Source organism: Pangasianodon hypophthalmus, chromosome 1 (genome assembly GCF_027358585.1).
Source record: "Pangasianodon hypophthalmus isolate fPanHyp1 chromosome 1, fPanHyp1.pri, whole genome shotgun sequence".
Taxonomy (NCBI): Eukaryota; Metazoa; Chordata; class Actinopteri; order Siluriformes; family Pangasiidae; genus Pangasianodon; species Pangasianodon hypophthalmus.
Genome location: NC_069710.1, coordinates 34,200,884 through 34,225,302, shown reverse-complemented (window position 1 = coordinate 34,225,302; position 24,419 = coordinate 34,200,884). Strand labels below are relative to the sequence as shown.

The 24,419-nt window shown below is 37.6% G+C and overlaps 1 protein-coding gene and 1 long non-coding RNA gene across 2 annotated transcripts in view; both read right to left on the bottom strand.

Annotated features, from left to right (window-relative positions):
• Positions 1-24,419, bottom strand: part of LOC113523756 (uncharacterized) — a 507,872-nt gene that overhangs the window by 107,745 nt on the left and 375,708 nt on the right. The gene's annotated exons all lie outside the window — the stretch shown is intronic.
• LOC128318603 (uncharacterized) lies at positions 22,721-23,887 on the bottom strand. Its single transcript, XR_008302013.1, has 3 exons — positions 23,833-23,887; positions 23,173-23,254; positions 22,721-22,837 (listed from the first exon to the last, which is right to left on the bottom strand). It is a non-coding gene; the product is annotated as an uncharacterized LOC128318603 (long non-coding RNA).

The window sequence follows — 24,419 nt, the reverse complement described above, 5'->3', positions numbered from 1 at the left end:
TATGCCTCTGAAGCAACCTACTGAATACACTGACTAGCTTGTAGTATCTGTGGAAAAAAGAGCTTTTAGAATGTTATGAAACCTATAAGTGAAGTGAAGTGAAGTGACTTGTGGCCACTATAGAAGTGAAACAACTGAACTGACAAAAAAAAGACAGCCATAATAATTCATTTTTTTTTATTAAACACTCCTACCCACCCCCACAAAAGCAGCATGGTAGTGTTTTCACACAGCTCTGGCAGTGTGCACACATCTATGTGTATACATTCATCCACATTTGAATCAAGCAGACAGTGAAATTGCTGTAAATACAGACTGATCAAAAAAAATAAAATAATCCTACCTGCTATAAAACCCAGCTACACAACCGTAGCTGTATAACTGCCCAACAGCAACACTGCTTTAAAAAAAAAGCAAAACAGCAAGACTTATTTGACATCAAAACAAAAACTACAAACAATTTGTTGTGACAACAACGATGCTGTCTCTCAGAGGTCACTAGTGGAGCCAAATCTTAGGTCGAATCAGTCAAACTTATAAAAGTCCTTATTCATCTTAAGTAGAAGCTGGTTCTCAAAGTTATGTGAATTAATTGCTCCCCTGGGCTGAAGATCAATCCAGCTGCACTAAAAAGCCTTTCACAGGCCGCCGAGGCAGGCAGGGCAGTGTTCAGCTTGAGCGACAGGTTGGATAAGGCTGGATAAGATGTCAACATAGTCAAACCTTCAGCTGTACATGTTAGGTATGCCTCCAGTTGTTTGGATGTCTCCTGTGTGCGTGTATGCTTGATATTAGAGAAGAATTCCTCTTCATCAGAAGTGCTTAAGGAGTTGTCAGCAGGCCGAAGACTCTCATCATGATCAGGGAGATATTCCTTGATGTAAGTGAGGCCTAAATCAGAAACAATTATAGGTTAGTCATTATTTTTTATAATCTTTTCATCATGACTAAGTTGTATGCAAGTTAAAAAAATTTAAATAAGTAAATGAGGAAATGAGGAAATAATGGGCCATTTAGAACATTTCTCTTAGCAAGTTTGAGGATGGATTCATCACTGGTCCAGGATGTTTTGAACTTTAGATGAATAATGGCTGCAGCAACTAGCTCGGGATCAGACATCATGTTCCCAAACCCTTTTTTCAAACCATCTAGGAGGGCATCAACTAGCAGCTTGCAGAATCTCAGCAATGCTCTTGTTTTCTCAAGATAGGTGATGACCATAGTAATAGTAGGGAGAAGCCATCACATTTGAATGTTGGAATCTCCTTGTAATATGTTTGTCGCCTTCGCAATGGGGCTCATGGTGGTGGTATATTCACCCAAAAAGGCCATTTCAGCTGGACTGTACCTAACTCAAGCAAAAGAAAACCAATCACAACCTTTTTCCCCCAAATTTAAATAGAACCACTATGCATTCAAGCATATTTATTCTCACAAAGTGGTCATTAAGGATTACACAAAAATTGGCTTTTTTCCCCTCTTTCTGATGCAGAAAGGTTGTAGGTAATGAAACAAAAAAGAGAACATAATTCCAGACAAAAGGAACTTTGAGTGCAGCACAGACAGCTCTCACCACTCCCTGTCCTTGATCTTTAAGGATTCTCACGATACGCTCCACAGCCAAATAAAAGAAGTTCCATCTTGTTGCATTAGGCTGTACCAGCTGAAGCTTACAGTGCTCTTCAACAACCTCTGCAGCAGTAGTGGATCTTGCAGTCTTATTCCACAGAGCCTGATACCTGATGCTTTGGCATCTTCAGCCATAATGGTTTCAACATCAATGAATTCCACTTCCATCTCATCATCAGGACCATTATCATCATCTTCTTCTTGAGTCGACCCTGAACTATGAAGCGGAGTATAGCATTGTCAACAGGTATTTGAGACACCTGCTTTGTTTCTTCAAGCTTCATCTGTTTGAAGTTTGAGGAAGATGTCCCAGCCTCATGTTTTCTCTTTCAGGCAGCTGTAGTCAGTTCACTATATTTTTTCACTTCACATCCATGCTTCCTCTATAAAAGACAGTGTATAATTTCAGTTAAAAAAGCCCCAAATCAACTCAGACTGGCATTAAAAAGCACATTCAAATATACTGACATTACAGGTCATCAATAATCAATAAGACTTACGGTAAATAACATGTAACTAGAGCTGCACGATTCTGGATAACCTGAGAATCACAATCTTTTTGTTTCAAATAAAGATCATGATTCTCCCACGATTCTGAACTAAACAAAATAACCTGTAATTTACTAGAGGTTCTGACAAAATATTAATTGCTGCAGTCTATTTAAAAATGTTTAATTGACTTGCATGAATTATTTTAAAAAATCTGTTTGAATGATTCAATGACTCACTCATAAATACTTCACTTGTTTCATTACTGGATGAATCAGTATTTTTGAACCAATCTCTTGAATGAATGATTCAGTGACATACATTTTTTAACAGTCACTTGTCGCCACCTGGTGGCGAAACAATGTAATCGGTACAATCATTATTTCAAGCGTCAAGTTCCTTTCAAAAGGTGTTTGTCCTGTTTTGATAGTAGACATCAGTGTTTATATGCGAACTGTAAACATTTATCCCAGTGCTTCTGTGATCATTTGAATATTTGTAACGCAGAAAGAAATAATGATACTGTGTAGGAAAGAGATCGTGTGGGTGTTTGAATCGAGATTGCGATCTCTTTATGATTAATCGTGCAGCTCTACACATAACTATAGTAATTATGCAAGGTAACAAATAAAAGAAAAACTATAAAAGTCACAAGATATGAACTTATTTAACTGTTAAACTCATTTCCATTTGATTTCAGGCTTTTGCATGCTAACTGACGTCACTGTGGAACCTTCCCTCTGCGTAAGCGGTGTATCCACAATGCCATGGCAACCTGGCGGCCAAATCCATCAATCATTTGAGCGACCATACTTCATACTGAAACTTTAGCTCTAAAGCACAGACAATTTCAAGCTTTCACAAGAAATTAAAAGTTTACACACTTAAAAACTTTTTAAGTGTGGCCACGACACGTGACCCTGCAAGAGTGATTACTGATAGGCTGTCTGTCACCTGCAAACAACCAATCACGTTTTAGAGAAGAAAAAGAATCATCCACTGAGTTTCAAAGCTGCTACATAGTGATGACTTTCGACTAGAGGACATTGATAGAAATGTAGTGGAGTGAAAAGGACGATATTTGTCTTTCAAATGGAGTGAAGTTAAAGTCACAAGTTTCCAGAAAAAATAATACTCAAGTAAAGTACAGATACTCAAAAAGTGTACTTAAATACAGTACTCAAGTAAATGTCCTTCGTTACTGTCCACCTCTGGACTTTACATAATTCAGTCTTGTAATTAGAAACTGGTTTAAATTAGGTTTAGCATAAGCAGTGAAATCCCGTTTTGATGGTAAATGTAATATTTTTATGTAAACCATACCTAATATTTTCTCTTAAATCTAAGCGAACACACATTGCATTGTTGTCAGTGTGCTGTGTGTTGAGCTGCAGTGTGTTGTTCCAGGCGCCACCTGGTGGATGTTGTGTGAAGCACAACAAATGAATTTAAACTCTAAGAAGCGAGACTGCAGGGTGCCGCGTGATCACACGTGACGAATCGCGTGAAACCACGTGAAAAAACGTCCAGTGAAAGTCACATCATCAGTCATTAATAAAGTATATTCAACTGGATCAACTGGAAAGTTATTCCCAAGTGTAAACCTCAGAAGTTTTATAAACACAGCGTATGTTTTTAAACGCTTGGTTCTTTTAGGACCGTAATATAAGATTATTAACTTTTTAAAACTTATTTAACATATTCTAATCAATGAACACCAATTAACAGTACACATCTTCCTCATATAAAATCACAATAGTGTGCAGAATTTCAAACTGATTGCTGTAGATTTTTAAAATCCATTCCATAAGAGGACTAAATTTAACCAAAACAATTCACACACTAAAGTCATAAACACTCACTATGAGCGTGTGATGATGGTTTCTTAGGGTGAAACACTTTAACTGGAGGATTTTATGGGGTTTTTGGCATGTTTTTATGCATTAGTTCGTTTATCATCCCGTTTCAGTGCTAAATATCTTCAACACAGAACATTTAGAGTGAAAAGAAAAGAAAGCTTAAGAATGCAGCAAACAGGAGCTGTGATATTTTATTATTTTATTCTTTTTTATTCTTCTTTAAGTCTGTTATAAAAATGTAAAAGAAGGGAAAGCATTAGCAGCAGTGGAACAGTGTTAGTGTATATTATCAGGAACACTTGTGTCTGTGGGGAACGATGTCACGGAGTGAAGTCACACAATGAAGCATTTTGTTGCCATAGAGGTGTTTCTGCTTCTGTACCAGAAAATTTCTCTCTCTCTCTCTCTCTCTCTCTCTCTCACACACACACACACACACTCACACACACACACACACTGTGTTCAGAGGAAGCTGAAGATGAATCTCCTACTACGAGTTTGTAAGTTTGCAGAAATGACAGAGAAGCTAAAAGGACATTGAGGGAAGCGGGAGAAAAAACTATTAGTTTGGATAAAACAGGTTTTGTGTGTAATTAGAGGTCATGTGACCAGAAAGACGTTAGAAGAAAGATGTTACTAATGTGGTGGAGAAAAGATTGAACACAGTTAAGAGCTGATTTTACTTTAATGTCCTCATTTTAATTTGTGTTAAAAGCTAAGAGGAAATGATGAGGGCAATATGTTTTTTTAATTGTTAAGCAGCTGTTTGTTATGCTGAATGTTTGTGTTGTATTAACTCTTATTCATGTCTTTCTCATGCGAGAGCGAGGCCAGAGAAGCTCAGATGAGAGAAGAGGCTCCGGTGGAGGAAAGCTTTCAGCCTCAAAAGGAGAAGATGGTGCTGGAGTTTTGTGCAGGTGTTTAACTGGAGTTTCTCAGCAGAACATTGATTGAAATGACCTGTGTAGAGTTCACACCTCTGTGGTGTTCAAATGCCGAGCAAAACACAGGGCATGATGACTCTTCCACGCATGCGCAGAAGGACACTTCCGGCCTTACGGACGTTACCGCGCGATTTTTATTTTTACTTGTCTGGAGTCATCCGACATTACGCTTAAAGGAAAGGTGAAAACACATATAATATTAACTTACCGCTTAAAAGAAGCTTTTCAATCTCCATCCAGTTTATAGTGCTTCTTAGTCCTCTGGTGGTAGATCGCTAGTTTTTGTCCCAAATTCCATCAGTAAGTTAGGAGTTGTAGACTGTTCATTCTAACGGACATCATTAGCGAGGGATCTGTTTCGGTTCACTAGCTAGTTGGCAATTTCAGTAGGCAGTGAAATAACTAACACTTTGGTGGTAGCTAGCAAGTTAGCGAATGTCGCTGTGTACAGATTCATTTGAAGATGATGCACTACTAAAAGGAAACAAGTCTGGTTGTGGTAATTCTAGCTAATAAGCTACACATTAGCTGTTAGGGTGATTTTTCTTAAATGTACAGAGCCAAAGCAACACAAGTAGGGGAGAGTCAACTGGAAGAACTTGTTGAAAAACTGGATGCCCAGGTCTGTTACTTACAGTAATTCTCTGAAGAATTATATTGTACTATGTGTGTTTTTGTAACTGTAAAGCAATTTTTTAAACTAAATGGTGTCATGGCTGACTTGTTGACACTCCATAACCTGTGTGTCTTGGCAGACCATGGATGTAATTTCACACAGGAGGTCTACTGTTCTTCATGGTCTTCCCTTGTACATGAGAGAGACAGCTTCAATTTCAAACACCATTCTGGTCATTTATTTTGAGTTTTATTTGAACTTTTACAAGCACTACTGCTGCAAACCTAAACTAAACACCTTACAAAGGTTTACCCCAGTTCAGTTGTTTCAGTTTCTTTATGAAATAGTTTACTGTTGTCCATTATTTACTGTGTTTCATAGGACACTGATGCATTGGGGCCGTGCACAAAGGGCATGAAAATGGGAATCCTTGAAGTGGTAAATGACTGCACTGCTCACTCAGGATCAAATTCCACGGTGGTCAATGTGGCAGTCGTATTGGAAGAGGAAGTAGTTATGGACAATCTGGGAGACTCCATAAAAGCCTTCATTCTCCTCTTTGGTCTGCTTTATGCTCTTAACATAGAGTATCCCAAGGACTTAAGGTACACCTTTGAAGCTGTCCAGAAAATCTTTGTGAACCTTGGAAGTGAGTGCACTGCAACAGTGCAGTCTCTAAAGAACAAATTATTGCAGCTGTAATTTAAACATTTTCATGCCAGTGATTATTTTTGGCAATACTGCAGTTGGAAACAGATGTCTGACAATTATTAGAATTTTTTGGCAGAGTTGCTGAACAGCATGGTTGAACTTTCACACCAGATGTTTGACAGACTTGAATTTTTCTTAGAATTGTTGAATTTGGTTTTACATGGTTGAACTTTTGCACAAGATGTTTCAGAAATCTGTTCATTTAAATGAACAGAAATCATTTAATTAATCCTTTATTTTAATGTCTTTTAAACACTGTACTGTAAGGAACCAAATTTCTTTTGATCTAAAGCAAAGGCATTTGATTTTGAAGTGAACCTGTAAGACCTTTAGATGGAGAAATGAAATTAGTAAGCTTTGTAAATCAGAGTTCTCATGCACTTTTCTGCAGTTCAAACCAGTTTGCTCTAGGTGATATTATTGCGTAGTCTGGTACTAAAATGCAGTAATGATATATTTCATTTACATATGTGTTACTTTAACATGCACAGTGTGCACATATTCTGTTTTAAATTGTTCTTTTGTACACAGAACTTCCAGTTCAAATCAGGATGCTGCAAAATAAATGTATGTAAAATATACATACAGAATTTTCTAACTGCACTTGAGCTTTTACAATGTATTGTATCTCTTGTATTCTGTTTTGCACAGTTCTGTTGTATGCAGTACTTTTGTGCAGTTCTACACTGTATGCTCTTACAGATCTTATTAAAAATCATTTAATAATTTACCATACATTTTGCATTGTATGAAATGTATTTTGTCAAATACATAAAGGTGAAAATTTGTACTTTGGTAAATATAAGTGCTTGGCTTTGCAGTTATGCAAACTGAACAAAAATAGCTCATCCAATTTAAAATATATTGGACCAACTATTAGACCCCTATTTGGTCAAAATAGAACCTTTAATTGACTCAATATTTTATTTCAATTTCAGTCAACATTAAGAGCTCATCAGTACAACTAAAAATATATATTTTACATAACTTAAATTGAGCCAACTAAACATTTTAGGTGCAACAGGTCACTAGAACATTTTGAGTTGGAGAAGCCTGTTTTTTTTATTTTACAGTGCAGACAAAAACACTCTGCACTTATCAATAATAAATACTCCCCCACACCCAAACACTTATTTGGTAACGTAGGTGATTCCACTTACAGAAATAAAGAAATTAAGTCTTCATGTTCTGCCTCCTATATGGACTCAGAGCCATTTACTGTTCATTGTGTAAAATGTTAAAAGAAAGCAGATTATTTATGGGTCATTAGTGATGTATGACCTACAACCTTTGTGGGAAATAAGTTCACCGTGTTTGTTGTTGCCATGATACCTCACACTGTACATTGTTTTTGTTGGAGCAAAGCCTGTAGGTTTATTCATAGCAATGAGTTTAAATACTGCTAATTAATACTTACCATGCTAATTGATATTTCAAGTCTAAACACACATAGTATCCTAGAAACTTTACTGCACTGTGCTAGCTAGCTTAAAGTCTATCTCTAGCAGGTATTTTTAAATTTTTAATATTTTTTATTCAACATTATGCTAATGATGACACATTCTTTGTAGATTCTCTGTAATAATCCTTGAGGGTTATTATGTTCTATAATACTGACTATACAGTTTGCTGTGTTGAGGAGGTAAATATACATCACTCATCAGAGTTAGCTGGCTAGCTTATTGCTAACAAAAGATGAACATGGAGGTGTGCATGTTTTTTCCAGGCCAAAATGACACTCACCATTCAAGTTAAGTCAAACACAGCACTATATTACAGCATGGATACAGACTCAGGTGCAAACACACACACACACCAAAAAAATAAAAACAAATAAAAATATATATAAATTTACTCCATTTAATAAATTTAAAACATAATTATGTACAGAGTCGACTAAATTAAACTTTTCTAATCTTAATTTTCTAACAACTTCAGTAGGAAACAAATGACTTTAACTCAGTGTATAAACAGTGTATAACTTTGAGCAGTGACCAAATTACTGCATTGAACTGATACTATAAGATATTTATAAAGTGTTTTAAACATAAATGTTTCCTTCTGCTACATGTAAATGGAAGAACATGAACATACTGTATATACAAAACTATTAAATGACATTATAAGTGCATTAACAGTTTCTGTTTTGCTGTTAATAAGAAAAGATTCATTACTGTACAGTTAAAGTTTATTTATCTCAGCTGGTGCATTTTTACAAACAACTAGAGAAGCAGAAGTGCTGACATGTTGTACACCATCTGATTATCACTAAATGATCATGTTTTTCAAACACTTTGTACTGTAAGAGTTTCTCCTCATCATCCTCTGTGTGTGAGACTCAGATCAGATCAGATCAGAATTAAACCGTCTGAAATCTGTAAAGAAAGAGAAAAGAGCAGAACGATCAGATTTGATCAAATGTTTATCAGAATCAGTCATCAGATTCCTCACAAAAAAAAACAGTGTAAACAATGTGTGTGTGTGTAATCTTAAAGTACAGAATTTATATTGCAGATTTCCAAATACACATATTAAACTATAAAACAAAAAGAAATGATTAAACTACATAATCAGTAAAACATTTTCATACACACAACACACAAAAATTGGGGGTCTGGATCCTTGTTTCTGGGAGAAACACACTGTTGCCTGATAAAGCCACCAGGGGGCGCCCTCATCAGCTGCCTGAACAACCTCAACTGGAGTATTGCTACAGTCACTACTCACAGGTTGTGATGATCGGTGAGGATAGAGACGTAGATTATAAGCAGAGAGATGAGAGGTGAGGATAGAGATGGAGTAAGCATGGAGTTTTGTCCACGTACAGAGGAATACTGTTAATCTAATCAATTTGTCAATCTAACACTTTTTTCATCACTTATGAATAAAATCCCAAAATACTTAATCGCCTTCACCAGGGGCAAGCTCTCTCCCACTCTTTTCCCAGTGAGAAGCATCCCACTCTTTTCCGAGAGAGAACCCAAATGCAGAACAGTGTTTTTATTTCTTATTACTGTACAAACACATTAAGATACAGAATCTCCTCTGAAGTGTATAAAGAGACGTTAAACCACCAAATCACTGTTACTGTGTGTGTGTGTGTGTGTGTGTGTGTGTGTTTCAGTCAGTAACTCACTGTAGTTTCTTCAGTTTACAGTGTGGATCCTTCAGTAGATCAGAGAGCAGCTTCTCTCCTGATTTTCCTGGTTTATTGTAGTTCAGATTCAGTTCTCTCAGGTGTGATGAGGTGTTTGACTTCAGAGCTGAAACCAGAGCAGCACAACCTTCACCTGTAATACTGCAGCTTTCCAGCCTGTAGAGAGATCAACATTTATAGATCAACACACACACACACACACACACACACACACACACACACAATGCTTCACAGCCCATGAAGTGTGTGTATGAAAGCCAGAAGTAAATCCAGATTGTTACACGTCTATTTCACTGTTTGTTATTTTTGAATCTGGAAAACTATAGCAGTTATTGCTGCTCTATTAAAATTGTGCTCCAGCACAGACAACATTTTATTAATCTAAAACAGCCATATGACACAAATGCAGGATCCACAGTGTGAAAGTGATGATCTGACCCCAGTATCTCCAGTGTACAGTGTGGATTCTCCAGTCCAGCAGAGAGCAGCTTCACTCCTGAATCCTGCAGGTTATTGTCACTCAGGTCCAGTTCTCTCAGACTGGAGGAGTTTGAGCTGAGAACTGAGGACAGAGCTCTACAGCTTTCCCCTGTGAGATTACACTTCCACAGCCTGGGAGAGAAATGATGATACATCAGAACACTGACATCTCAAACACAAACATACACACATATAATTTATCCTTTTACTTTGAAGTTTTCGCGTGTACTGTGTGTGTGTGTGTGTGTGTGTGTGTGTCTGGGACGGGGGACTTTTAGATCTGTATCTAAACGTTTCACACTAAATTTTGTTCCCATAATATCAAAACTACAAGAATCTGTGTTAATATTTTCTGTCCCTCTTTGTGTGTGTGTTAAATCTGTATCCACAGTGTGAAAGTGATGATCTGTGGCCATATGTATAAAGCGGCTCAGAGTAAAATTTTAGTCTTAAGTGTTTCAAAATTCTAAGAATGGCATCATTTTAGTCTTATTCCTAGACTTAAGAATAAGTGTGATTCATAAAGGTTCCTAAGTGTTAAGACTAGGTCTCAGCTCCTAAATTATTTAAGAGTGCTCCTAGTTAGGAAGAACAACATGGCAGCAGAGAGGCGGAGACCTCGCACTTTCCAACAAAGAAAGAACGTGTTGGAATTATATGACGACAGCGAGTTCATAAAACGATACAGGCTTGATCGTCAAGGTTTTCTTTCTGAATCCTTTTTTTTTTTTAAGATAAGCAACTTTGGTCTTTCCTTTATATAAAGCTGTGAGTGCAATTTAGAATGATGTGATTCATCAGATTAATTACTTAAATAGCATCACATTTGTCATCTGTTGAAACTCGTTATTAAAACTGAGCAAAATTGTGTAAAATTAATGCATGTATCTATTCGTAATATTAATGCAAAGCCAATTTTGAAAATAAATTAAAATATTAAAATAATTGTTTCTTAATCATTACTGAATGGTGTCATGCTGCTGTGACTTTCCCCTCGCAGGCTCACTATTGGCTGATTCAGAGGTTGAAGGTGGCCATTTTGGGTGACATCATTGTAGGACTTATTTCACAACAATGTCTCGGTAATATAACAGATGGCTATAAGGCTGTATGCCGCCCCCCTTTGGGGAAGTCACATCATAATACTATACTATTATACTATAATAGTGTAGTATTATAAAGCATAATACTCTACATCTGTTACCCAAATATCGAGCCAAGCTTAAACGCGAAAAACCGGTGATTAAAGAGATACAACTGTGGACGGATCAGAGTAAAGAGGAACTTAGAGACTGTTTTGATGGAACTGATTGGCAACTGTTCTTTGATGCATGCGATAATGTACATGAAATTACTGACACTATTACGTCTTATATGTGTTTTTGTGAAAACAATTGTGTTAAAACAAAAACAATTCGAATATATGCAAATAACAGGTCGTGGCTTACCAAAGATTTTAAAACGTGTCTTAAAGAGAAAAAAGTTGCCTTTTTAAAGGGTGATTATGAGCTAGTTAGAGTAAAAAGAAAGGAACTTATGGGACAAATTAAGAAAGCTAAGTTGGAATATAAGAATAAGATAGACAGTAAGTTATATATGGGTAATGTAAAGCAGGCTTGGGAAGGACTTAACACTATAATGGGAAGAGAGATGAGAAAACCAAGGTATTCCTCACAAAGTGTGTCTTTCGTAGAGGAGCTGAATGTCTTCTTTGGTAGGTTTGATCATGGAGAGTGTAATATTGAGTGTGATAGAGTATGTCTTAATATTCCTACATAGGAGCCTATTGTTTTTCAGGAATAGGAAATTGCAGCTAGTCTTGCTCATATCAAGCCAAATAAAGCACCAGGCCCAGATGGACTGAAAGGTCGAGTGTTAAAGGACTGTGCTTTTCAATTGACTGGTGTCTTCACTCAGTTGTTTCAACTCTTGTTGAATAATAGGGTAGTCCCTAGTTCATGGAAAGTATCGAACATTATCCCTGTACCTAAAACATCTAATGCCACTCAATTAAATGATTTTAGACCAATAGCTCTCACGTCCATCCTGGGTAAATGTATGGAAAGAGCGTTAATAAGACATATTCAGGCTCATGTCGTTAAAGACTTGGACTCCCTCCAATCTGCATATAAAAAGGCTAGGGGTACGGACGATGCTGCTTTAACTCTATGTAATCTAGTGGCTGAACAGATTCAGCAGACTACAAATTATGTTCGAATTCTATTTATAGATTTTAGCTCAGCTTTTAATTCAATTAAGATCCATGTTCTTTTACAGAGATTACTTGATTTAGGAGTGAATGGTGGTCTTATCTGGTGGATTAGAGATTTTCTTGTGAATCGTCCACAAAGAGTGCTCGCTAATGGTAGAGTGTCAAAGACAATTATTTTTAATACAGGAGAACCACAGGGAAGAATATTATCACCCTTATTATTCTCGTTGTACACAAACAAATTTAAAATTCAAGATCCACATCTTAGTTTACTGAATTATGCAGATGATATGGCACTTGTTGGCCTTTTGTATAAAGGTGGAACTGGAAGAGATGAAATGTATCATAGTTATATAAATTCCCTCCAAAACTGGCGTCAATTGAGTGCACATGAGATAAATGTGAATAAAACTAAGGAGTTAGTGATTAGTAGAAATAAAAGTGAAGTTCCTGAACAATTACAACCTTTGATACTCAATGGACACTGAGTGGAAATGGTTACTAGTTTTAAACATTTGGGAACATTTATAGATAATCACCTGACTTTTGATGAAAATGTTGACTATATTTTTAAAACGTCAATGCACAGGTTGCATCTTATAAGAAGGCTGAAACATTTTGGTGTGAGCGAGCATATTTTAGAGATGGTTTATAAGAGTCTTGTGGAGGGTATTATGTCTTTCAATATGGTTATGTGGTATGGAAATGTGAGTGCTAAAGCAAAGCAAAAATTGTTCAGGGTGGTTAATATAGCTAGTGCGATTGTAGGAAAGACTCAGAAACTATTAAATGATATTTATACAGCTAAAGTTAAACAAAAAGCTTTAGTTATTAGAGAGGATTCACTACACCCTTTGCACTGTCAGTTTCAGTTGTTGCCATCAGGGCGATGCTTTAGACAACCTCGGGCAAGTAAAAATGTGTATCAGATGTCATTTGTGCCAACTGCAGTTAGAATTTTAAATGCTGAGACATGAATATTAATATGTATGCAGATATATATACATGTGGGAATGTATATATGTGTATGCTAAAGTGAAATGTTGAGTCAATTGTATTGTATGGTATTTTATTCTATCTTACCTTTTAGAGCTGTTATGTAAGTGTCTTTTATTGTATTGGTCTTGTTGTAATGTGTTGTGAAGCCAAAGACAAATCTCCATTTGTGGACAATAAAGGAAGGAAGTAAGTAAGTGATTAAATGCCACCTCAGTCAGCACTTAAGAGTCAGTCTTAGACTTTGCTGAAAGTTGCTTTTAGCTTCTTTATAAAAAGCTCTTTATAAACTCTTTATAAAAAGCAAGTCCTACTTTTTACTAAGAATTTTTTTACACTTAATTCAAAGCTTAAGTCTATTGTTAAGAGCATTTCTGAGAAGTTTTATACATACGGCCCCTGACCTCAGTATCTCCAGTGTACAGTGTGGATTCTCCAGTCCAGCAGAGAGCAGCTTCACTCCTGAATCCTGCAGTTCATCATTGTAACTCAGGTCCAGTTCTCTCAGACTGGAGGAGTTTGAGCTGAGAACTGAGGACAGAGCTCTACAGCTTTCCTCTGTGAGATTACAGTTCCACAGCCTGGGAGAGAAATGATGATATATCAGAACACTGACATCTCAAACACAATCATACACAAATATAATGTTTATCCTTTTAGAAATTAAGCACTTTTTAATACATCCTAAAAGCTCTCTTGTACCTGCACTAATGAAATAATTAAACACACCTGAGTAAATCACAAACACCTGTGAAGCCCTACGTCCCGAACATTATGGAAATGGAGGGAAATGTATAGAAAGTGCTGTAATATCTACATGGTAAACCATAAATGTATAAAAATACCATTGATTAAACTCTGAGAATGTGCACTTTAACCACATGTGAATTGTTGGAGTCCAAGTTTAAAACTGTGGCATACAGAGACAAATAAACAATAAATCCTATATGCTACACTGGCATGTGTGTGTATGTAGACTTCTATAGAAAAGATAACAAAGATGGCAGTCCATTATTCTGTTATTCACTATTCATCATCATTATTCATCACTATTTCAGTTTTTTCTTGTGACTAATATAAGCCGTTTTGTCAGTGACATGTCCACAGTATGAGATTTATAAGCATTTGGGAAGCATTTTGTAACAACAGTTACGTTGTGAATCTGTTTAGCTTTATGTCTGGAACTTTTGTCTCTGTGTGAGTTTTCTCTTTGGTTGTGTTTTCGTAAAGGGATCGGTGTTTGGTTGTCATGTGACATGGTGACTCGCTGGGAATCATGGAAATAGCCGTATTTCATCGATCTTATTAGCCAGAGACCGTACAGTGGCAGGGAAGATGCTCGGTAGCGTTGGACGATGCGGGTTGAGCTTTAGCTTTAGCCCGCAGGCCGCCCCGCTTACCCCGGCTTTGTTTACGTTCGCGACGCCGGCGACGGGCACTTCCTGTCGGACTGGCCGCTCACTTGAGTCCGAGGACCGGAGTGTCTCTGATGGTAGCAGGTGGAAGTTTAATGTCTAGTAGATTTTGTTGGCTGTATAAAGTGATCGCAAGGTTGTGACGAACAACCAAGCTTAACATAACTGGTCTTCAAGATGCCTCTGACAACCACAAACCTCAGATTAAAGCCAGATTTTCATGATTCTGGTTCACTCACAAAATCAAGGCATAAAATCAGTGCAGTGTGTAAACATCAGCAGGATGTAATGTCACACAGAGCAGCACAAAGTCAATGTAAAAACATGGAAATGTAAAAACCAGCGTTGCCAACTATTTTCAATGGAAAGTAGCTAAATGTCGCTAAATGTCGTCATGCGTCATTAGCATATTAATGACGTCATCACGTCGTATCTGCACTCTGCCGCTGCGTAATGTCGGCACTTCATAACTGTTTTCTCCCCTAATCCGTGCTCACTAATTTAATATAAATATATAGCCGAATGTCCAGTAAAGCTGTTCTCAATTACATATTTTCTGTCAGTCACCGAAACAGAACTTACTACATGTTAACCAGAAGTTACTTCCACAGCACTGATAAAATTCCGGTGAACCACGACGTCGTTGGACAAAAACCACTCTACATGTAAGTTAAAGACAGCATATGTGCTGTGATATTATCAGTTCTGTTTACGTGGACAATGAGAACTCATAGAGAATGTGTTCTGCCATACAATATTTTGCTTGTTCTCTCACAGTGTAGGCTACAAGTCACAACAATGATATTCAGTTTCAGTCAGGGACGTTAGTGATCATCTGCCCCTAGAGGAGAAACCTTTGGTTCAATTATTTGCATATTTACAAACGAACTATGTGCATATTTACAAAATAATATTAATAATAATAATAATAATAATAATAATATTATAATAAAATACTGTGCACATTTACAAATGAACTATGTGCATATTTACAAAAAATGTGAATACTAAAAATTGCATTTTAATCAACAGATTGAAATTGTCATAAAATGGAGTCAATCTATGCTCAAATACTCTATTATTATAATATGATAATTTAACTGAACGGAGATAACGAACACTACATACATAGCAAATGAAAAAGATTTAAAAAATTTTTTTTTTTTTTTTTTAAGTCAGCCTGCCTCACAAAACCAAAGCAAATTCATTGTATGTGAAAGAAAAACATTATTTAACAACTTTTGTGATTCTGATTCCAGATCACTCCATGAGAATGCTGAGACAGAATTCGTCATCATCCACAAGATCCATACCCTCAGTGCTCTCCTCCTGTGGGGTGATATTGGATGCAGAGGATGAGCTAGAACCTGGACAGGACTTAAATGAATAGGCAGCTGAAGTGCCAAAGAGCTGCAGCACTTTATCAGGCAGTTTGTGCTCATAACATGCATCTCCAGCCAACCTCAAACCATATCTAATATACAGAATAGAGCTGAGGGTCTGCAGGGACATGCGGTTCCTGAGTTTGTTTGTAATGACACCCATTTGACTGAACAGCCTCTCTACCTCAGCATTTGAGTGTGGGAGGGAGAGGACAGAAACTGCAACAGAAGCCAAGTCTTCATATGGGTTTATGCCTGCTGAAGCTCTATACTTCTTAACTTCAGCCCAGAATGCCAAAGTGTTTGTTGTTTCCTCCCATTTCTGAAGGTGAATAGACCTCCACTGATTAATAGTTTTATCAGTTGTGGCCGGGCAATATCCTAACAGGTCTGCAAGTTTTGCCATGTCTGTAAGGCTCTTGTTGTGGTTTAGTGTCTCCCCCACATGGAACAAAGACATGTGCTGCAGTATCTCCATATTATCTGGGAGCCTTGCTCTCAATTCATTTGCTAAGGAGATGGTGTAGTTCACACATCTTCTTCGCACACAGTCCTCCTCCTCGGGAGAGAGGTTCAGCTGTGCTGCCTTGGACTCAAATATATAGCCAAGATATGGTTTGGGAGAAATGTGTCCCTCTATTGGCTCTTTAAGGACATCAATTTTTGCCATCGGATTAATGACTTTGCTGCAGACAGACTTTATAAGCCTCATTAAACAGTCAAGCAGCTTGAGCGGATCCGACTGTTTCCCCCTCAAAAGCCTTAACAGCAGACTGCACCTCACTAATTATAGATTTTAAAAAAGTGAGATACAGGAGGTTCTGTGGGTCACTGTACATGGAATGTAGAACATCTGCCATGTAACAGTGCTCACTCAACATGGTGAGACTGAAATGCAATTTTAACTCCTCCCACTGATCCAGGATTCTGGACACAGCAGGCTCTATGGAAAGCCAGCGTGTGGCAAAGACCTTTGTTATCAGTAAAGGCTTCTCCCCACAGTTTATTGTCTGATAGACGGCCTTGTATGCCTCTCTGCGCTTTGGAGAAATAGAGAACCAATTATAGGTTTCTCTAACAAGACATTCCACGCTACGTGGAAGAGTGTTTTTGGAGGCAGAGCTTACAGCTAACTGTAGCGAGTGACACACACAGCGGATAAGGACTAGATGTTTTAAGTCACTCTCCTCCCTCACAATTTTGTGCACACCATTGTACACTCCTGTCATTACAGATGCATTATCTGTGCCAATGCCAAGCAAGTTCTCCCTCTTGAGACCACACTTCCCAAGAAAATCTAGAACTGCTCTGGCTATTGTTCTAGCATCCCCTCCCTCCAGCTCAACAAGGCCTAGGTAGGTAGCCACCACATTTGCCTTGTCCTCACTAAAATACCGAATTACAATCCCAAGGTGCTTTGAGACACTTACATCAGTGCTTTCATCAAGAAGGAGGCTGTATTTGCTGTCACCAATATCAGCCACCAATCTTTTAAGGAAATATGGTGCCAACACCCCATGGATCATTTCAGTACACTTGGTACGGTGCATCCGAAAATGTTTGGCTGCACTGGAATCTGGAAAAGCAGCTTTGCATGCTTTACCAATGTGGTCACAAGAGAAAATGGAGCAGTGCTCTGCTATAGCCATTGCCATTGTTGCCTCTGCCTGTTTTAAAGAGTCAGTGTTTTTTGGACAAAATGGCAATGTAGATTGCTTGGCTTGATTATAAGGCTTGAACTTTTCATTGTGCTTCTAGGTTGATGCATGCTTTTTAGTGTCAGATAACTCGGCACAAAATTCTGTCTTGCAGTACAGACAGTAAGCCCTTGTGTCATTGCCCACATAGAGCTTCAGCCACCCCTTAAATTCAGGGATCAGCTCTCATTCTTTTCTATAGTTTTGGGAATATATTTTAGAGTGTGACATGTTACTATTTGAATGTGTGTAATGTTCTAGCTGTGTGTGTATATGTATTTATATTTGTATTGTGTATGCACTTTTTATATTTGTATTATGTATATATGTTTTTTATATGTGTATATGAGTTTAATGAAGTTTATTGTTGTGTTTGAATAAGTACAGTGTACAGTCTCTAGATAAACTATCTGAATTCACTGAGTTCAAAAACTGGAATGAACTAAAGCCCTGTGGTAGTGAGTAATATAAGTGCATGACAAGAATAAACGGTCACAATAATTTTTCAGATTTAATACAAAGGAGAAGCTGGTAAGTGATTGGTCTGTGGCAACACAGCGTGCACATGCGCAGTTCATTCTCATCTATGTCAGCTGCTGTGCGGTCAACGGAATGCGCTGCTCGTCTCTCAGCCACTCACTGAACAGAGCAGACGCACAGAGGGGTGTGACTGCAGCAGGGAAGCAAGACCTCGTGCTCGCGCAGGACAGTACTGGTGACATTTGGAAAGTTGCTAAGGTTCGTCCAAAAAGTCACTAGATTTGTCACTAGTCACTTTTTTGGAAAAAAGTCGCTAAAGGGGTCTGAAAAGTCACTAAATCTAGCAACAAAGTCGCTAATTTGGCAACACTGGTAAAAACATGGAAATGTAAAAAGGGATGGGGTTTGAATGAATTTTCTTCCCATTAAGAATGGAGTGTGTTAAATTAGAGAGATGCATGTGTCATTGTAAAGACCATCATTTTAGTTTTATCTGCATTTAGAAATAATTTTAATGATTTGAATTGGGATTCTATTTCCTTAAAAGCTTTTTGAAGTTTATTTATCACTTCAGCAAAAACAGGAGCACAGCAATAAATAACATCATATCATCAGCATAAAAAGTGCATATTTGCGTAATCAACTTTTCTTCCTAAATAATTTATATAAATAAAGAATAAAAGTGGTCCCACTGTTGCACCCCTTTATGGACAGACAACACATTAGAAAACAAACCATCAGCCTGAACACAGAGTCCTATCCAACAAATAATGTGAAAACCAAGTAACAGCTCGACTGGACAGCCCTGAGTCAGTCAACCTCTGCAGCAGAATAGAACGGTCAACGCTATCAAACACCTTCCACATATCAATGAAAAGTCAAACACAGTGTTGTTTCTTGTCTAAGGCCGTGACAATATCATTAACTACTTTCACAGCAGCAGTAGTTGTGCTATGGCGTTTTCTAAAAGCAGACTGGTGTTCATGTAGTCATGTATTCACTCTATAAATGTTCCTTTAATTGTTCGCTTATTAAAAGTTCTAGTGTTTGGGCAAGAGCTGATAATTTGGGTGTAGGCCTATAGTTATTAAGATGACAGGGTTCTCCACCTTTTAGCAGCAGGAGGTTTAAGAAGTAAGCATCTAAACCATCGGGGTCTGCAGATTTTCTAGGATTGAGTTTTTCACTATAAAATACAATATTCATGCTATATCATGCAGTCCAGACCTGCAGTTAAAACAGTGTATGAATATCTGTGTTTTTATCTATTAAATTACCTGTATATATGTACTAATTATGTATTATCACATTTCAAGCCAACGTGTGTTTAAAGGGTTGAAACCTGACTTTTCTGTCATGTTTTTCTCAATAAATTAATACATTTTCTCTCTTTTACTGTTATATCTTAGATCTATATATATTTTTTATGCACATTTTACCTTATTATGATTGTTTTGTGTTTTTAAATGAATTTGCCTTTGAGTGTTGAATAAATTCAAAGTTAAAACAATCTTATTTTCCCTCAGTAATTAGATTTGGTATTTAAATGTACAAAGTTAAGCAGAAAAAAGCACTTAACCAAAGAGAAAAAATAGCTATTTATTTAATGATGCTCTCCTCAATACGCTCCCTCATTCTCCTTACATACATAATAACAGTGAACTGATTAGAGTAATTAATGATAAGCATTATCCTCATCAGTGCAGCATCATTAGTGTTCATTTAAAATAATAAATACTACATTTAGGTAGTTAGGAATACATTTATGAAATGATTTTAAAATTACTTACACAGCTTTTCTGGATGCTTTGACCACTGGCATCAGCCTCAGAAGACATGCATCTGATCTGTGATATTTACTCAAATCAAACTCATCCAGATTCTCGTCTGAGTTCAGCAACACAAACGCCAGAGCTGACCACTGAGCAGGAGAGAGTCTGACTCCACTGAGACGATTGTCATCTTTACTTTTCAGGTAATGCTGTACTTCCTGTACTAGAGAATGATCATTCAGTTCATTCAGACAGTGGAACAGATTGATGGATTTCTCTGGAGATGGATTCTCCCTGATCTTCTCCTTGATGTACTCGACTGTTTCCTGTTTGTAGTGAGAGCTGCTTCCTGTCTGGGGCATTAGGCCTCGTAAGAGAGTCTGATTGGACTCCAGTGAGAGACCCAGAAGGAAGCGGAGGAACAGGTCCAGGTGTCCATTCTCACTCTGTAAGGCCTTGTCCACTGTACTTCTCAGAAAATTAGACATGTTTGATTTGGTTAAAAGACCAAACCAGGTTTGATGTGTTGCATTCTTTTTGTTAATGAAAGAGAGAAATGCGTATAAAGCAGCCAGAAACTCCTGAACACTCAGATGTACAAAGCTGAACACCTTCCCCAGGTGAAGCCCAAACTCCTCTCTGAAGATTTGGGTACACACTCCTGAGTACACTGACACTTCTCTGACATCAATGCCGCACTCTCTCAGGTCTTCCTCATAGAAGATCAGGTTTCCTTTCTCCAGCTGTTGGAAAGCCAGTTTTCCCAGAGCCAGGATACTCTTTCTGGTCTTCCGTGGATCAGGGTCACATTTCTGATGGTACTTTTGGTCCTTGTGTTTGATCTGAAAGATCAGGAAGTGTGTGAACATTTGAGTCAGAGTCTTGGGGATCTCTCCACTCTCTGCTTCACCCAACATTCTCTCTAGAACAGTGGCTGAAATCCAGCAGAAGACTGGGATGTGGCACATGATGTAGAGGCTTCTTGAAGACTTCATGTGTGTGATGATTTTATTGACCAGGCTCTGATCACTGATCCTCTTCCTGAAGTACTCCTCTTTCTGAGGATCACTGAACCCTCTTACTTCTGTTACCTGGTCTACACACTCAGGAGGGATCTGATTGGCTGCTCCAGGTCGAGAAGTTATCCAGAGGAGAGCAGAGGGAAGCAGATTCCCCTTGATGAGGTTTGTCAGCAGAACATCCACTGAGGCTGACTCTGTAACATCAGACAATCTCTTATTTTTCTGGAAATTTAGAGGAAGTCGACACTCATCCAGACCATCAAAGATGAATATCACTTTGTGAATATTACAGTCTATTAATTGTAATTTATTTATTTCTGGGAAAAAGTGATGAAGAAGTTTCACCAGACAGAGATTTTTCTGCTTCATCAAATTCAGCTCTCTAAAGGGAAGTGGAAACATGAAGGTGACATCCTGATTTGCTTTTCCTTCAGCCCAGTCCAGAATGAACTTCTGCACAGAGACTGTTTTTCCAATTCCAGCTACTCCTTTAGTCAGCACACTTCTGATGGACTTGTCTTTAAAGAGCTCATTACATTTGATGGGTGTCTCCTGTGTTGCTGGTCTCCTGGACACTGTCTCAATCTGTCTCACCTCATGTTCATTATTGACGTCTCCACTCCAACCCTCTGTGATGTAGAGATCTGTGTAGATCTCATTCAGAAGTGCTGAGCTTCCATGCTGTGAGATTCCTTCATTAATTCTTTTACATTTCTCTCTCAGTTTGGATTTGAGTTTTCGATGGTACACGACAAATCCTGATAAAAAGAAGAATACAATGTAAACTCTATGATCATCTCTGTTGACTATTGATATTTTCATATCTGTATAGCATGTAATGTCAGAACTGATCTGTTATTATATTCTGTTGATAAAAGCACATCATTATGATGTGTTTAATAAATTTACAGCAGTTTCCTTCCTCTAAAGTTAAAGTGATGTTATAACCCCATGAGCTCTTACTGTTCTGCAGTGTGTTAGCGAGATCTGTGTGGTTCATGTTCTTCAGGACGTGCAGTGTGATCTTCAGCGCTCCCTCTCTGACACTGCTCTGATCCTCCTCATCCTCCACCTCCCTCTCAGAGCATGCTGGGTAATCTGGACTCAGGAGCTTCTTAAATCTCTTCAGCTCATTCTTTAACAGAGTGATGACTTTGTGCTCCAGATCCTGAATTAAACCGAAAGAAAGAAAAAAATACAAAAACACTATAATGTTACATGAGTATGTGTTCATTACTGAAAACCTTATATTACTGAAAATATAAAACTACAGTTTTCTATGATTAATCATAAAACTTCTATAAGCAGATGAATAATTAATTAAAAGTTTTGGACTAAATAGAGCTTTGGGAGTTTACAATCGTGTATTCCAGGCCTATTCAATAGGTGGCATCCAGACAAACTGTTTTCAGCTGAGGGCACAGACGAGCAAAATAATGAAGGAGAGTCATGGAGTATTTCTATGTATTTGAAACCAATGAGGAAATCACAATACACTCGTGTTCTCTCTTAGTGTTGCTCAGTATTTTGTTCTGTCACATTGCAGTGAGAGTGGAATAGGTGTAATGATTACTCAAATCTCTGGCAGCAGACAGATAGAGATATTAATTAAAATGCTGGGATTAGGAAAAGTTACACACACACACACACCTTGAATATGGCCTCCAAATGACTCTTCTCAGTGATTTTTGATTTATTCTTCTGCAGTCTGTGAACAAACAAGACACTTTTTAACAGGAACTATAAATCATATTCATAACTACAAACACAAAGCAGTGAATACACAGATATTTGAGAGATGTTTGATTATGAGAGTGTGAGTGATAAAACACTGCACTCATACATTAAACTGTCCTCACCTCAGATCAGTAGCACAGTCTGTGTCTCTAAAGAATATTCGATGATCCATTGAGAGGTCACTCTTCATGGACACACAGCTGGGTTCAGGTGAGTCTGATCTCTCACCCTGAATCAGACTAAACACACACAACCACTGCATCATTATTACTGTTCTGCAGCAATACTGAATAATTCAACTGTAGTTAAAATCTGACGATATTCCTTATTAACACTGATACGATTCTTTAACCTTCATACTTTATCCAGCTACAGGGACAACTTGGGGTTAGACGTGTTGCTCACGAGCTTAATGTCACTAATCATCAGCTGGTTTTGAACATCTTGAGACAAAGCTGCTGAATTAAACTATTCACTAGTCGCTTTTCACAGAAACACATCAGAGTCTGATCTGTTTAGTGTTGGTGAATGTGAGAACATTTCTGTTTTTCACTGAGTCACACCCTTCACTCACCTCTCATCTTTCTTTAAGTCCTGGTTCACAGACACACTCATGTTGGAGGTCATGTCTCCTCCTACAGATTACACCTGTAAACCTACACACACATGCACACAGAGAGAGAGAAAGAGAATTTGAAGGTCACTGATGAAGCAGTTTGGTGACCGTTCCCACAACTAGCAGTGATAACGCTAGCCTGATTGTGGAAGGTTTTTAGAAGCTCTTACAAGGAGGCTAAACGCTGTCAACCTGCGCATGGCTTTGAAAGTGACACTGACTGGCAGCAATTCAATGGCCTTAACATCCCACGTCCAGTCATTCAGGCTTTTAGGGAGTACAGGGACTCAAATCTACAAAAAGTTGCAGATTTCCAAATGAAGCACTGAGCCCAGTGACACCATTTTAAAAGAACTAGCGATTTTCCCCAATTGGAAGAGACGCCTCACGCTCCAGCGCTTCATTAGAGAGAGAAACACTGCAAGACACATATTTACTTCACTCCAACATGGCGGTGTTAAATCTAACCCTGTATCATCACACGCTTCACTTACAGGGAAATCAGCTCCTACAGTAAACTGTGGAAGTTACAGCTTCAGTACAAATCAACTGAACTGTTCTTCATCTAGTGCACATTCACAACATTCACATATTAGAGCTTTACATTTACATACTTACTGTGTTTCTCTCCTGCTAATGATTTGCTTCCTTATTCCACAAAATGGACTTTGACTTTCACTTAAACCGGAACACACACACACACACACACACACACATCAGTGATAAAGCCCTGTCAGATTAGAGTCATATAAAGTTTGTGCCCCCTCCATTGGCTCTAAACTCCAGTAAACTCCTCTGTGTGTGTGACTGTGTGTGTGTTTCTTATTGACATCATAGATATCTATATTAGAGCCCTAGCTCATGCTGTTTAGAAGCATATTGATACTGATTTCCATTAAGAGCCATTTTTTGTTTGAAATTATTATTTTATTATTTATTATTTTCTGTATTTTTTTATTTCACTATTATTTTCTTTTTTTATTTTACTTTTTTAATTTAATGGATATGTTTTATTTTTTCAAGCATTTCTTTACATAGAACCACTGATCTGCCAACAGAATAAAAGAATTTAAAGATTGAAATTATTTTTTTAAAAAGTCACTCAATTAAATTTGTCACTATTTAAAATATTTTCTCTTGAGAATCATTTGTAGCCTTTAGATCAGTTTCATTCATATTTCTGATTGTTGTTCAGGGATCTGTAA